The sequence below is a fragment of the Cupressus sempervirens genome, chromosome 11 (genome assembly GCF_028749045.1).
Source record: "Cupressus sempervirens isolate cs-2001-9-10 chromosome 11, ASM2874904v1, whole genome shotgun sequence".
Lineage (NCBI taxonomy): Eukaryota > Viridiplantae > Streptophyta > Pinopsida > Cupressales > Cupressaceae > Cupressus > Cupressus sempervirens.
Window position 1 is genome coordinate 844894287 of NC_143128.1, and position 15768 is coordinate 844910054.

Genomic DNA, 15768 nt, shown 5'->3' on the forward strand with positions numbered 1-15768 from the left:
CTCAAGGAACTTTATACCCTTGATAAGTGAAAGAGGAGAAGTGGGTTACCGCTCCTCTCGGCTATGTGACATCTTTTTGGTTTCATCTACGGATTTAGGCCTCACGTACCTTGGATATATCGAAGACTCCTTGGACAACCAAATTTCATCCTTGTAGAAAGCTTCCTAGGATGTTGGTATGTTTGATGTGCTTGCTCCATACTTTTGTCTACTTGTTTGTTCATAGCTTTTGAATGAATGTTTGCCAACTTTGGTCAAAATATTAGAAAAAAAAAATCTCCCAGCTCAAGGCATACTTAGCGTAGTCACTGCCTCATCAGAAAATCATCCAAGCTCCCCCACCGCAACCAAATCTATCTAGTTCTTTGCTTTAGAAAAATCCCAAATCCAAAGTCCATCCAAATCATCCCCCTAGCCAGCTAGCAACCCAATCCAAAATCACGTAAGTCTTTAAGGAATTTTTGTTGCCCTGCCAAAGTTTGCTATCCAATCAATCTATCCAAATCCCTTAATCTCCTCAAGGTTATCCCTTTGACAAAGCATTGTCTAGGGTAATCTAGCCTTTTCACTTGTCATCCCTCATCACCTTAAGCTAAAGGTTGGGATCCATAAGTGGTCAATCTTGTGTCATGCCTATAAGATCATTTTTCTATCCTCAAGTTGACACCAAAAGCTATCAATCTTGCACATAGGAAATCAAAACTCTCACTTTTTGACAGCATACCCTTGAAGTCTTCCATCCACAAGAAAGCCAAAAATCTCTGGCCAATCCTCCTTAGGTCTATCATGTAGCTTTGACTCTCCCTAGGAAATCTTTCATCAGCCAATCCAAAATCTGTGCTTAATCCAAATCCAATCATGAGCTTCCATGTTCATCCATATGCAAGATCTCATCGCCATCCAACTCATCATCAAAACATGAAATCCCAACCCTATCATGATGAGTTTGGTCACATCATCCTTTCTCCTGCTACATCCTATTCCAATGATGATGAAAATCTTGTTGACTATGACAGGTATCTTGAGAGCCTTAGATGCCTTCTGCCAACTATCCCCCAAAATTCAAGCATTCCTCCAAACTATCTAGTCATGCCATCTCATATCCCAGCTTCTCCTCCATCACCCAATCAACCAAGCTTCCAATCTTCCACCCCCATCACACCAGCTATTCTTGTCAATCCACCACCTCCACTTTCAACACACAAGTCTCCCAGGAATCTCCTAGAGGAAATACAAGAAAAGCTGCCTCCAACGGTCGATAAGCCATGTCATCTAATCCAACCATGTGAAGTAGTCAGTGATGAAGCTTCCCCATCTATAATATCAGCTCCATCTCCCATAGCTATTATCCCCATACCATCCATTAAATTGCTTAAAATCCTTCTACTTCCTGCAAGCATCAAAATCCCACCACCTATCAAATCCCTCCAAATCCTATCCACATCACCTCCAAGCATTTCTCAAATCTCCCATAATGACCCTTATGCATCCATCTTCTACTCACCCATCTCCACTACTGAATCTCCCATCTATCCATCTGTTGCCTTTGAAGAATCCATCCCTTCACCTCCTATCGCACCATCCACTCCAATCCAATCCTATCAAGATCCTACCCAAAATCATGTTGACATCCCCCAAAGCATAAAAAAAATATCATCATACCATGTCTTACATCCATAGTGCAGTCACCATCCCCTCCATCTCCAAAACCTCAAGCCATACCTCCTCTGCTACAAGATATCTTTTCATCCCATCAGCTAAATCAAGATCTTATCCTACCATCTCCTTCTCTCCATGCTTCCATCTTACCACCTATCCAAGCTATTCCACCATCTATAATCTACCCTCTTGGTTCACTTACATTCATCCATGGTGCCCCCCTCTCAGAAGAAGAATTAAGAGCAGTATCTCCCTGTTGTAGTACATCTAATAAAGCACTTCTACCATTTTCTACAAGCAAAAAATTTCCTCAACTCATTCAAATGCTCAATCGATGGCATTATCAAGGTCAAGGTTTAGGACCACAAGAGCAAGGAATCAAAAAGCCTATTATTGCACAAAAGAATCTAAGATTTCATGGTCTTGGATATGTATCCAAAGGCTCACCATCTAAATGTGTTGGTACATGCCATCCCCAAACCAAGCCTATCTCTAGGCCCACCATGCCAACCTCCCATCACTCTAAGAAATCTTATGTCATCCACCCTCCACCATCTTTGCAACCCAAAACAACCTACCATATCCCCCCTTCATCCGCTAAATCCATTTTGGGTCCCTATGTCCCAAAATCTACCATCCTCCATCCTCCTATTACCCATCATAAAAATCCTATTCGCTCCATTCCTACGCAAGATCAACAAAGGCACATATCAAGGCACATCATCCATCATCATCCCCCTACACGCTCTTCCATATCCTCTCCATCTCACAAAGCTTCTCCTAACCATCTTCCCAAAGCTTACAACAGCAATGTGAATGCCAACTTCAAAATGCACAAAGCTAAAAATCCACATCCTAGGCAATCATATGTCTATTCTAAAAGACATACTCCAAAAAGGAAAAATCTAATCAAAGAATGCAAAACAATGCAAAAGCCTATGAAAAGAAATTCCAAAACCATGTGGATCCCAAAGAAAAAAGTTGAAACCCAATGCATAATGGCATCCACCATTACTAATCCCCATCTAGTGACTCGTGTCCCCCATCTTCTAACTCCATCTGGGTGCCTATATCCCCAAGCGTGCTTCCAAAAATCCTCCATCAAGCTTGCATCTACCATCTATCCCCCATATGCTCTTTTCACACCTGTCCCAACATGTGCCAATGTTGATCCTGCAAGCATCCCCATCTCATGCTCCTTTCCAACCTTTTCATCCCTCCATCTCCTACCATCAATCCCATCTAATCCAATCTATTGCATAAATCACACATTCGATGTACCAATAGCTAGCAAAAAAATTGATCATTGCAACAGTCAGTGAAAAATCCCAAAAAAGCCAAAAATAGCTGAAGAAAGCCAAAATCATTGCAGCTAAGTCCAAAGTCAAAAAGTCAAAAAAATAAAGAAAAATAAAGCATCCACTGGTGAAAACTTGGCAATTCAAGTGCCTTGGACAAGTACCATGATGAAAACTTGGCAAACAAGCATCATGCATAATCCAACCATCCCCAGCTTAGCCTATTATCCTCATGCTTTTGGTCACATCTTGCCATCTAGCTCCATCTTCCAATTTATCCACCTATCTTTCATCCTCTAGCTTTTATATATAACTATCCACTTATCTTCTGCAACCTCACCTCATCATCCCAGCTATCATCCATCTCCCTAGCACCTTTAGCTTTTCCATCCTAGCTTCAATCCTATCACATCCATCATAAGACTTCCTTCTACATGTCATCTTCTGATTAGGGGCACTGTATTCCTTGGAGATCTTGTCTTGTCCATCCTCCCTTTTCATTGGTATCTCGCTCTAGGCTATCCTCATGCAAATCCAATGTCATCCTCTCATTAGCCATTCACTCTAGCACCATCTATTAGCTCAGCTACCACCAACCTTAGCATTGTCCCCATCCTTGGTCACACATCTATCATCATCATTGGATGCATCCTGCCAAATCCATATCTTCTGCTATCACCTCATCCTTAGCTTTTGCATCTTGCCCCAACTTGAGCCATCCCGCTATCTTATCATCTAGAGCTCCTGTACAACTTGTAAATAATCTTGTATTATACCTTGTATCATAGCTTGTATATCCAATATTTTCCAAAACAACTTGTACATTTGTACCATATCTTGGTCCATCAGCTTGTACATCCTCTTTAGCTTAGTACCATTGTATCTATCCAGCTTTCATGTCAGTTCATGCTTGATTAGCATCTTGCACACATCACACAAATCTTAGTTAGCTATTCCAATGCATCCTTTAGCTAGATCTCTTGTCACCAAAGTGTTATCCTTCTTAGTTCTACTTGCCAGATGCATCACTCATCTAGATCCATCAGCTTAGGTGCTCTTCAATAGATCCTTGTAGGATATAGCTTTCCTCATGTCTGATCTTGGTCTGTTAGTATCTCATCCTACCCATCTCGTTGGCAAATGGTTCTCTTTTGGATTTTCACTTTCTTTTTATTTGGAATCTTCCCTTTGGGTCTTGAAGTATCTTTTCCAAGAAACCTTTTTGTTCCCTCCTCAAGGTTCCCATGATCTTCCATATCATGTTATACTATGAATGGGGCAATCTGAGCGTAAGGTTTTGATCAGGTCTTTTGTTTGTTTTTCTTTTCTGCTTGTGGGTTACCCAGTGTTAGTTCCACGCTGCTTCCTCTAAGATTCATGTGTGCTACTAGGAAAATCCTTGCGTGTTTGTTTTGAGTTAGTCTATTAGTCCTCTAGATAGTTGGTGACATGGCCTTGATATTCTTGGTAACCTTGGCACTTAACCAATAGTCCTATAGCAAATCTAGTGCTCAACTACATGGTGGTACTTCTCTTTGAAGAATCCCCCTACTCACAAAGCTTCAATGGATTCCCTTCATCTCCATTATCCCCCATCCATCTCTTCTACCCCAAGCTTATGCATCAGCATCTCTTTGAATCAATCTTCACTTTTAGCTTTAGGGATCCACAATCCTAGTCTTAGGGATCCACCAATCCAATCAATCCACCAAGCCTCATCTTTCGAGATCCACAATCCTAGTCTTAGGGATCTCTAAAACCCATCTTCCACCAATCTGACTCTTTGAAATCCTATTGCCTCATTTTTATCTCATCCCATCATCCCTTCCCTTATCTTGGATTCCTTTTTGTAGTGCTCTACTCCTTCATCCTCGCCCCAATCTTGAAAGTCTTAAGCTTATTTACTCTTGTGCCTCTGATTTTCCCCTTTATCATTCTCCCATAGTGAGAGTTTGAGCTAACTAAACCTCTTCTCTTAAGCCACTCTTCGTCCTCCCACCTGCCAAGATTCTTGTACTTTTCAAGAAGCCATCGAGCCTCACTTTCTCTCCCTGCCACCTTCTTGAGGGGGCATCTCCCAGTCCATTCTCTCCTCTTCTGCTCTAGCCTTGGGCATCTTATTTTCTTATCTTTGATGTCATGCCACTTGTGGCATCACATCAAAGAGGGGAAAAATGTAGACACCTAAAATCCTTTAGAAATTAAAGTATTTTTATTTTTTGAAAAATCCCTGATGACATCATCATTTATTAATTAATTTATTTATTTCTTGCCCAAAACTTGGCTAATTTCTTTAAGATCAATAACCTCTTCCAAAATCTTCTAATCCTTCTTTAATTTTGATTAAAGGTTAATCCCATCATTTCCTACCCCTAATCCCAATTCAAAATATTTAATTAAGATTAAATATTAATCCTCATGTTTATTAAAAATATTTTTAAAAATATCTCCTCAACCCAAACCCTTGAAATAAATAAAACTTTATTTATTTCCTAAAAACCTTATTTATCCTCATCCTAGGAAGTTCTAGACTCTTCTAGAAAGTCTTCATCCTCATCCAAAGCCTAGATTTTTCTAGAAGATGTCAATCCTTATCTTTAATCCTAATCCTAATCCCCTCTTAACCTTATCACATTCTCTAAACATGGGTTAAGACTTTCTAACCCAAGCCAAAGTTAACAAATATCTCCTCCTTCACCCACTCTCATTAAATGCCATCCACTTGCCCATCTCTAACATCCCTAATCTAATCCTTAGCCATCTCTAATCCTACCCTTAATCATTTGCACAATCCTAAAAAAGCTTAAGACTTTCCTAAGCCAAGCCAAATTCTATCCCCTCAAAATATCCCAACCATAAAACTTTATGAAGTCCACAAAGCCATAAATGACTCTTACAAGCCCATTCGTTTCTCTTACAAGCCATTATGAGGGTCTTTATGAGCTTTGAGCCTCCTTTGTTGACCCCTCAACCCCTCTTGCTCTAACCAATGACCCTGTGACATGTGTTACTCCTTGATTGGCTGTAAAGAAGCACAATCCATGTGCTCTCCTCTCATTTAATCTAAACCTTCCCTAAGCTTTTTCCCATCCTTGTATCCTAGCCCTTGATCCCTCAAGCCCTTTGCCTATTTAAGGAATCCTCTCCCAAGCCATTTTAACACAATCTAGAAAGTAAAGCCATAATGCCATTTTGAGAAGCCATTTTTACATCAAATCCATTCATCAAAATCTATCAAAATTCCTCCATTGAAGCCCATTTGAGAATTTGAGCATACATATATAATCAAGCCATCTTAGCTATTAGACACACCTACACATCAAGTGATCATCCTCATTGAGAGAGCCTATCCATTGCTCATATTCTCATTTGAGGGCTTCACTTTGTCTCTCATGAAGTTATGTTCACTTTGTCTCTCATGAAGTTATGTTAAATTAGTATGCAAATACTTTTTTATTGTTTTAATTTAGTGTTTCTAACATACTAAAGTAGCATATACAGTATCAAATCCTCCTATGCTAAGCCCACACTTATGAATATGGAATTTGTGGAGACCTTAATGCCTGCGGCTAGTTCCACTTGCCAACCATGATCTTGCTTCACCACATCCAACTTACACTTAGGAACTAGAGATGGAGAAATAAATGAATCTATAGCACCTAAATCAAACAACATTGAAGGAGGTGTACCTCAAATAGCTCTTGCGGTTTCAACCACTATTCCCTGATGGTCTGCCTAATGGTGATCTACTACTACAAACACTCTATGAGCTCTCCCTGCATCTCCAAGTATAGGCTTTGATGTTGTTGATCTAGGACTTGCATACTATGGTGCTCACTGTGGATAGTGAGCTACAAAATGTCCAACTTGCCCACATGTAAAACATATTGTACTTCTACGAAATCCTCTCCCTATAGGTGGTGCATTTGACTGCTGATGACTGTCCCTGCTAACAAAAGACTGATTGCTCTAAGCAAGTTAAGGGGGCTGATTTCTTTTATTGAGTCAAACATTGTGATTATTCTTGGAGTTAGAACCTCTAACACCACCTTGAACTTGAGGGTATGATCCCTTTTGTTGTTGTGTCTACTAAGACTATTGCTGATACTATTTCCCCTTAGAAAAAGGAGGCTTCTTGTTTCTAGCTGAGTTGTAGTTGCCCTTAGATCTTGATATTGTAGGCACTCCCATAAAACCTCCTTGACCAAGGTTGACAGATTTTTCTACAAGGATGGCTTGAAAAACCACATCCTTGATGGTTTTAGGCTCAAATACCTTGACACCCCCAATTATACTATTATTCAAACCTCTAATGAAGTGCTGAGTCAACTAAGCTAAATTATCACTGAATCTCAAAAGGGACATGAGCTTGTACAATTTTTGCTCATACTCTATCACAGTCATAGAATATTGTCTGAGATTATGGAACTCATCTGCCCTTTGCTACTTCCATTCCTCTAGTAGGAATCACTGATGAAAACTCCCTAAGAATAACTCCCAAGTGACATTGTTCATATCTATGCCCAACTTATTTTCCTCAATTGTCCACCAATTGGCCCCAAAATTCTCTATATTGGTAATGGAAAATCTTACCTTAACATTACTATCAAAGTCCTGCATGGAAAAAATCCTATCAAGGGCAATAAGCCACTATTTGGCCATATATCCAGAACCCTGCCCATTAAAGGGCTTGACCTTGGATCTTGAAAGGTCTTTCATCTGAGTAGATACAATGGACTTTTGACGATCCCTCTAAGGGCTCCTAGACCTAGATCTATGCTCATGTTTTGACTGATGTGCTTTATGTTGATCATGAATAGGAGGTAGGCAATCAAGAATGGTTTACATCATCTGTCTCAAGTCAACCTCCTCAGACTCATCTTGGTCACCCCTATGCCTCTCTTCCTACTGCTAACTAATGTGCTCTCCCCTACTCTCTTCATGAGAAGGCCCTCCACAAACATACTCACAAACACTAATAGCTATACCACATCTACAGCCTCTACCATGGCCTCTAATAGAAGACCTCATCCCAGATACCATCCTACAACAATATCCAAGATACAAAATACTATTACAACATAGTGCATGCTACTATATAGCATAAAAGGCACAATTTTTGCAAATAGACTAAGTTCAATTTCAGTTTTGCCTATGTTTAGGTTTAAGTAGAATTTTTTCAATTACGAAAGCTAAGTGTTGCAGTGTGATACATATGTAAGTAATAGTTTTTAGATTTTGTTTCTAGCTCACCTAGTTTCAAGTTTGAAAGAGATACACATAATAGTTCAGAGTCCTTGTTTTGTTCCAAAATACCCAGAGCTCCCAATGTAGAAACTTGGGCTTTGATATCAAATGTAATGCCCTACCAAGGGATTCAAAGAATTAACCTAAAGTTTCACTAAGATTGGTAGCATTTTTTTTTTTTTTTAAAACATGAAACTTAAACTATTCATAACATAGTAGTGAAAGCAATAACATCATTCAACAAAAAGTAAACATACATAACAGGTTACATTCCTTAAGGATCCCTTAATGTTGAATAATTGTTAAATTAGCTATTATTAATTCCATCTAACATCACATCCTCATGAAGTAATAATAATAAGTCTAACGTTCCTAAAATAATATACTTTTGTTCTAAATGTTCCTTAGTAAATTACACTTTAGAATGTTCAATCATCCACTATACATGTGAAAGGGTATGAAAGGCTTAAAAAAATATACATGTGTGAAAATAAATTACATCATCCTATTCTAATCCATGATGCAAGTGAAATAAAGTAAACAAAACCAAATACCATACATGATACATCATCATAGAAGATATAAACATCCATTATAAAAGTATAACCATATATCATTAAACGTAATTGACTAAGTGCATGGTTCCTCCCAACCGTAAATAGCATCATTAAACCATCGTGGACTCTAGCCATCCCTCCATGCATAACATCCCAAAGCACCAAAACGATCATCGGTATTATCATAGTAGGAATATCACCCCTAAAACATACTACATCATATGTAGAAAGAATCTAACATACTACAACATGTGCATAAGAAATCTAATCATGCAAAGTAAAGCATAAGATAACATCATCTAACATATGCTAATCATCAATATAAGGATACGTGTCCACCATCATAATCCATGAACAAAATAAAGATAGATGCCAACAAAGAATGCTTCAGCTAGGGTGTCTCAAATGGATCCTAAATGGTAAGAGTGAAGAAGCACTACCACTCGACCACATGGAACCAAAAGTGTCCACTCCCACCACACTAAGGAGATAATCTCAAGTCTCAAATAGGTTATCAAATCACATAGAACAAATACTCTCTAAGTCCAGGAATCCTAAAAGTATACTAACTCAAAGGTTTCAATCACAAACCGACATCTAATCCTAGAGGTGCAGAAAGACATGTAGGAAACCTACTATTCAAGCGGGAAAGTGTCATCGTACAGATCATGCTAGAGTTACCCTGGTAGTCTCTTAATAGACCCCAGCCCCCTAGTGATCCCTATGCAGCCACTAGTATCCTCTTATACTGATGAGGCATACTACAAAAGTCAAGGTTGCAACCAAGCATTCTCTCTACTCCAATCCTAGTCTATACTAGCACTTGAGGCATGGAGGAGAACAAACAATTATCTTATTAGGTTCATTTAATTCAGTATTAGGTGTAATGTTTTCACTTATTAAAACAACTTATAATGAGTTACCCTAGCAGCCACTTAGGGCCCTGACCCCCATCACAAGCCACTTCCTGACACTACATGTAGATAACCTACCCTAAGCTCATGGAATCATAAATCACAAAATCACCACAATCCTATACAAGTGACTGGAAAAATACCAAAAGATAATCCACAATAAGAGTGTCAAATCTCCATGAGAAACTGGAATACATCGATAGATAATCATGACCACAACAGTTCTCTATTGGCAACTAAAGGTATCACTGATAATCACAATATCCATTGGTTCTCAACAAGCAACCAAAAAGTATCTCAAAGTAATACTGATTGAGACTCAAAAATGGTTGAGTCGAAACATGTCACGACATGACATCAACAAGATTAGATAAAAGAATTCAATTCCATCAAGGTGACTAGAAAGTAATCCAAATACAACTTATTGATACTCATAAATGGTTACATATGTCACAGCTTGCACAAGAAGACTAGAAACAATATCAATCAGCATGCCATCACATAACCATGGTTGAGTTTAAAAGATCGAGATCAAAAAACATCATCATGACATTACAATCATAACCCCCAAGCCTCTAGTAGACGTCCTATAATTGGTCAACAATCTAATCAACCCCAAAAATCCTAAACAAATAGCATAGAGAAAGCACAAAATACAAGCACATGTTTGGGTTTGCTAAAATTTCGTAGTTGAATTAAGTGTGGAGGTCTCAGTTTCACTTCAGATTTAGATATCAAGTGAGGGAACATTTATACATTTTTCTCTAATTCATATATTTGTTAACAGTTTTCCTCCTTAGCTCTTTGAAACAATTTTTCTAAAAAAATGTTCTAAGAATATGTTTTTTTTACATAACCACTTTGTTGGAAATGATCCCTACTTCCATATTTTGAATTAATATCTCTATACTTCTTTGGAGAAAAAATATTCTTTTAAATCATATATCATTTTCAAATAACCCAATTTACAATTTTGAGAAATCCAAGATAATTGATAACTTAAATATTATAACATTTCATTAACCTTATTTAAACTCATTATAATTAAATAAATTTATTAATTCTAAATATAAAACTATATCATTTTTTTTTAAAAAAATTTTAAAAAGATTTTATTGACTTGAATAAAATTTTGTTATTATAATATAATATAATATAATATATATATACACATATATATGGGCATATGCATCGAGTTGTGGTGCCAAAAAGGTGACAACGAATTTTTTTTTTTCCTATTTTAAATAGCGCGTACGTGCTATGCGTACACACTATAGCGCGCACACGCTTTCTAAAAAATAAAAAGTATGTATGATGGGCTGCAAACCCGCAGCCCATCATTTTCATTACCATTTTCTTTTACTCCTACAATGAGCAGCGCGTACGCGAGTTGAAGACTCAACATTTGCACCACCATTTGCCAAAATGCCTCCTCGTCAATGAAATCCAAGACCACAAGCGCACCCACGATGACGGCGTAAGTGATATAAACCTAACTTTGCATTGTTTGATATATTTTTCATATTGTTTTGTAAGTTTTTTATATTCTTTTGTAGGGTTTTTACAAATTTCATTTAGATTTGTTTATTTATTTGAATTTCAATTGATTTTTTTTCAGGAAATGTTCATAATCAACCAGAAAATCCACAAGAACATCAAAACCCTCAAGAACCCCAAAACCAAAACCCTCCTTAAGAAGAAGAACAAATTCCACAACCCGAACCAATTGTAAGACCTCCACCAGGCACACAAGAAAATCTAAGAAATGAAATAGAGAGAGGCAAAATTGAATTAGAAGGAATCATTGCTCGGTTGAAAGAATCTGGACAAACCAATCCAATGAGGGCTCAATTGGCATCATCCATTGAATCCATTAACACTCATATAGCCTCAGTTAGTGGTCAGTTAGATATTTGGTGGGCTAAGAGGGATGAACAAAAAAGATTTTATGCAAATAAATTGTCATATGAAGATGTTAAAGAAAAGGAAATACCAAAAGGTAGTATATGTGCATTATTTAGAAAACCTGGTGAGCAAAATACTGTTAGAGAGGGTACTAAACGATTCCCCATCCATTGGTGCATACATGATGCTATTAGAAATAATTTTTGGGATAGATGGTGGATGGTTTTTGATGCCCCTCCTTGCAACAATCATGAGGTCCCCATGTATTTTTTGAAGAAATTATATTGTGAGTTTGTCCTTGGGGAGATCCCCAATTATTTTGATATGTTAGACTCCCAGGGTAGAGGTGGGGGGTCATCATTTGAGAGGCTCGGAGCACGTTGTGACCCTAATGTAGTTAGGGCACCCGTGGTCCATCCACAGCGTGAGCATGTGATTATTCCTTCAGTTGTGAAGGAACATGTAGAGGCCACCACTCTAGGGACCATTAATGCTTTAACACAGACCCTCATCCATTCCATGAGCCCATTAGTTGAGGGGGATCCTTCTATACGTTGTGGTCACATGTGCACTTCATGTGGATCCCTATGCACATTTGGCACTCATGTCGGAGATGGTGCAGATGATGGGCTTGTCACCGATCAGTTCCTGAATGAGACATTTGGCATTGACACACAGGTAAATTAATAATTTGATCACATTTCATACATATAATGAATGATTAATTAATTAGGATTTATTGACATTGTTCAAAATTTAGGGTCAAAGTGGTCCTGGGCCTAGCAGTGATCCTCCAGGCCCATTTTTTGTCCCTTCGATGAGTCTTGAGGTATGTATCAATTTAATCATTTTAATTAATACATATATTTATTACGTAATCATATTATGTATCTCCCATCCCTTACTCTCTAGATCACTCACACGCACTCCCATCCCTCTCTCTCCTCCTCTCCCACTCCCTCTCCCACCACCTACTATCTCTCTCTCTCAAGTTCTCTCTCTCCCTCTCTACTCTCTCTCTCTCTCTCTCCCATCCCCTACTCTTACTCTCTCTCTCTCTCTCCAATCCCCAACTCTCTCTCACACTCTCTCCCATCCCCTACTCTCTCTGACACTCTCTCATCCTTTCACTCTGTCTCTCTCATCTTGTACTCTCTCTCTCTCTCTGTCACCTCCTACTCTCTCTCACACTCTTTCCCATCCTTTCACTCTATCTCTCCCATCTTGTACTCTCTCTTTTCCACCCCCTACTCTCTCCTATCCCCTACTCTCTCTCTTTTACAGACACAGACACACACTCACACTCCCATCCCCCCTCTCTCTTCTCTCCCATCCCCTACTCTCTAGATTTGTCACACGCACTCCCATCCCTCTCTCTCCTCCTCTCCCACTCCCTCTCCCAGGTCACCTACTATTTCTCTCTCTCAAGTTCTCTCTCTCCCTCTCTACTCTCTCTCTCCCATCCCCTACTCTTACTCTCTCTCTCTCTCCCATTCCCAACTCTCTCTCACACTCTCTCCCATCCCCTACTCTCTCTCACACTCTCTCCCATCCTTTCACTCTGTCTCTCCCATCCCATACTCTCTCTCTCTCTCTACCGCCCCCTACTCTCTCTCTCACTCTCTCCCATCCTTTCACTCTATCTCTCCCATCCTTTCACTCTGTCTCTCCCATCTCGTACTCTCTCTTTGCCACCCCCTACTCTCTCTCACACTCTCACACTCTCTCCCATCCCCTACTCTCTCTCTTTCACAGACACACACACACTCTTATCCCCCCACTCTCTTCTCTCCCATTCCCTACTCTCTACATCTTTCACGCACACTCCCATCCCCCCTATCTCTCTCCCTCTCCCTCTCCCTCTCCTACCGCCTAGTAGATCTCTCTCTCTCAAGTTCTCTCTCTCCCTCTCTACTCTCTCTCTCTCCCATCCCATCCCTTACTCTCACTCTCTCTCTCTCCCATCCTCTACTCTCTCTCACACTCCCATCCCCTAATCTCACTCTCTCTCTCCCATCCCATACGAGCTCTCTCTGCCACCACCTACTCTCTCTCACACTCTCGAACTCTCTCACATCCCCTACTCTATCTCTGTTACACACATTCCCATTCCCCCTCTCTCTCTCTCCCTCTCCCACTCCCTCTCCCCCATCCCCTACTCTCTCTCTCCCCTCTCCCATCCCCTACTCTCTCTCTTTCATAGACACACACTCCCATCCCCCCCTCTCTCTCTCCTCTCCCATCCCCTACTCTCTAGATTTGTCACACACACTCCCATCCCCCCTCTCTCTCCCTCTCCCACTCCCTCTTGCACCACCTAATATCTCTCTCTCTCTCTCTCAAGTACTCTCTTTCCCTCTTTAGTTTCTCTCTCCCATCCCCTACTCTCACTCTCTCTCTTCCATCCCCTACTCTCTCTCATACTCTCTCTCTCTCTCTCTCACCCCCATCCTGTACAAGCTCTCTCTACCACCCCCTACTCTCTCTCAAACTCTCACACTCTCTCCCATCCTTTCACTCTGTCTCTCCCATCCCGTACTCTCTCTCTCTCTGCCGCCCCCAACTCTCTCTCTCACTCTCTCCCATCCTTTCACTCTATCTCTCCCATCCTTTCACTCTGTCTCTCCCATCTCGTACTCTCTCTTTGCCACCCCCTACTCTCTCTCACACTCTCACACTCTCTCCCATCCCCTACTCTCTCTCTTTCATAGACACACACACACTCTTATCCCCCCATTCTCTTCTCTCCCATCCCCTACTCTCTACATCTGTCATGCACACTCCCATCCCCCCTATCTCTCTCCCTCTCCCTCTCCTACCGCCTAGTAGATCTCTCTCTCTCAAGTTCTCTCTCTCCCTCTCTACTCTCTCTCTCTCCCATCCCATCCCTTACTCTCACTCTTTCTCTCTCCCATCCTCTACTCTCTCTCACACTCCCATCCCCTAATCTCACTCTCTCTCTCCCATCCCATATGAGCTCTCTCTACCACCACCTACTCTCTCTCACACTCTCACACTCTCTCCCATCCCCTACTCTGTCTCTCTTACACACATTCCCATTCCCCCTCTCTCTCTCTCCCTCTCCCACTCCCTCTCCCCCATCCCCTACTCTCTCTCTCCCCTCTCCCATCCCCTACTCTCTCTCTTTCATAGACACACACTCCCATCCCCCCCTCTCTCTCTCCTCTCCCATCCCCTACTCTCTAGATTTGTCACACACACTCCCATCCCCCCTCTCTCTCCCTCTCCCACTCCCTCTTGCACCACCTAATATCTCTCTCTCTCTCTCTCAAGTACTCTCTTTCCCTCTTTAGTTTCTCTCTCCCATCCCCTACTCTCACTCTCTCTCTTCCATCCCCTACTCTCTCTCATACTCTCTCTCTCTCTCTCTCTCACCCCCATCCTGTACAAGCTCTCTCTACCACCCCCTACTCTCTCTCAAACTCTCACACTCTCTCCCATCCTTTCACTCTGTCTCTCCCATCCCGTACTCTCTCTCTCTCTGCCGCCCCCAACTCTCTCTCTCACTCTCTCCCATCCTTTCACTCTATCTCTCCCATCCTTTCACTCTGTCTCTCCCATCTCGTACTCTCTCTTTGCCACCCCCTACTCTCTCTCACACTCTCACACTCTCTCCCATCCCCTACTCTCTCTCTTTCATAGACACACACACACTCTTATCCCCCCATTCTCTTCTCTCCCATCCCCTACTCTCTACATCTGTCATGCACACTCCCATCCCCCCTATCTCTCTCCCTCTCCCTCTCCTACCGCCTAGTAGATCTCTCTCTCTCAAGTTCTCTCTCTCCCTCTCTACTCTCTCTCTCTCCCATCCCATCCCTTACTCTCACTCTTTCTCTCTCCCATCCTCTACTCTCTCTCACACTCCCATCCCCTAATCTCACTCTCTCTCTCCCATCCCATATGAGCTCTCTCTACCACCACCTACTCTCTCTCACACTCTCACACTCTCTCCCATCCCCTACTCTGTCTCTCTTACACACATTCCCATTCCCCCTCTCTCTCTCTCCCTCTCCCACTCCCTCTCCCCCATCCCCTACTATCTCTCTCCCCTCTCCCATCCCCTACTCTCTCTCTTTCATAGACACACACTCCTATCCCTCTCTCTCTCCTCTCCCATCCCCTACTCTCTAGATTTGTCACACACACTCCCATCCCCCCTCTCTC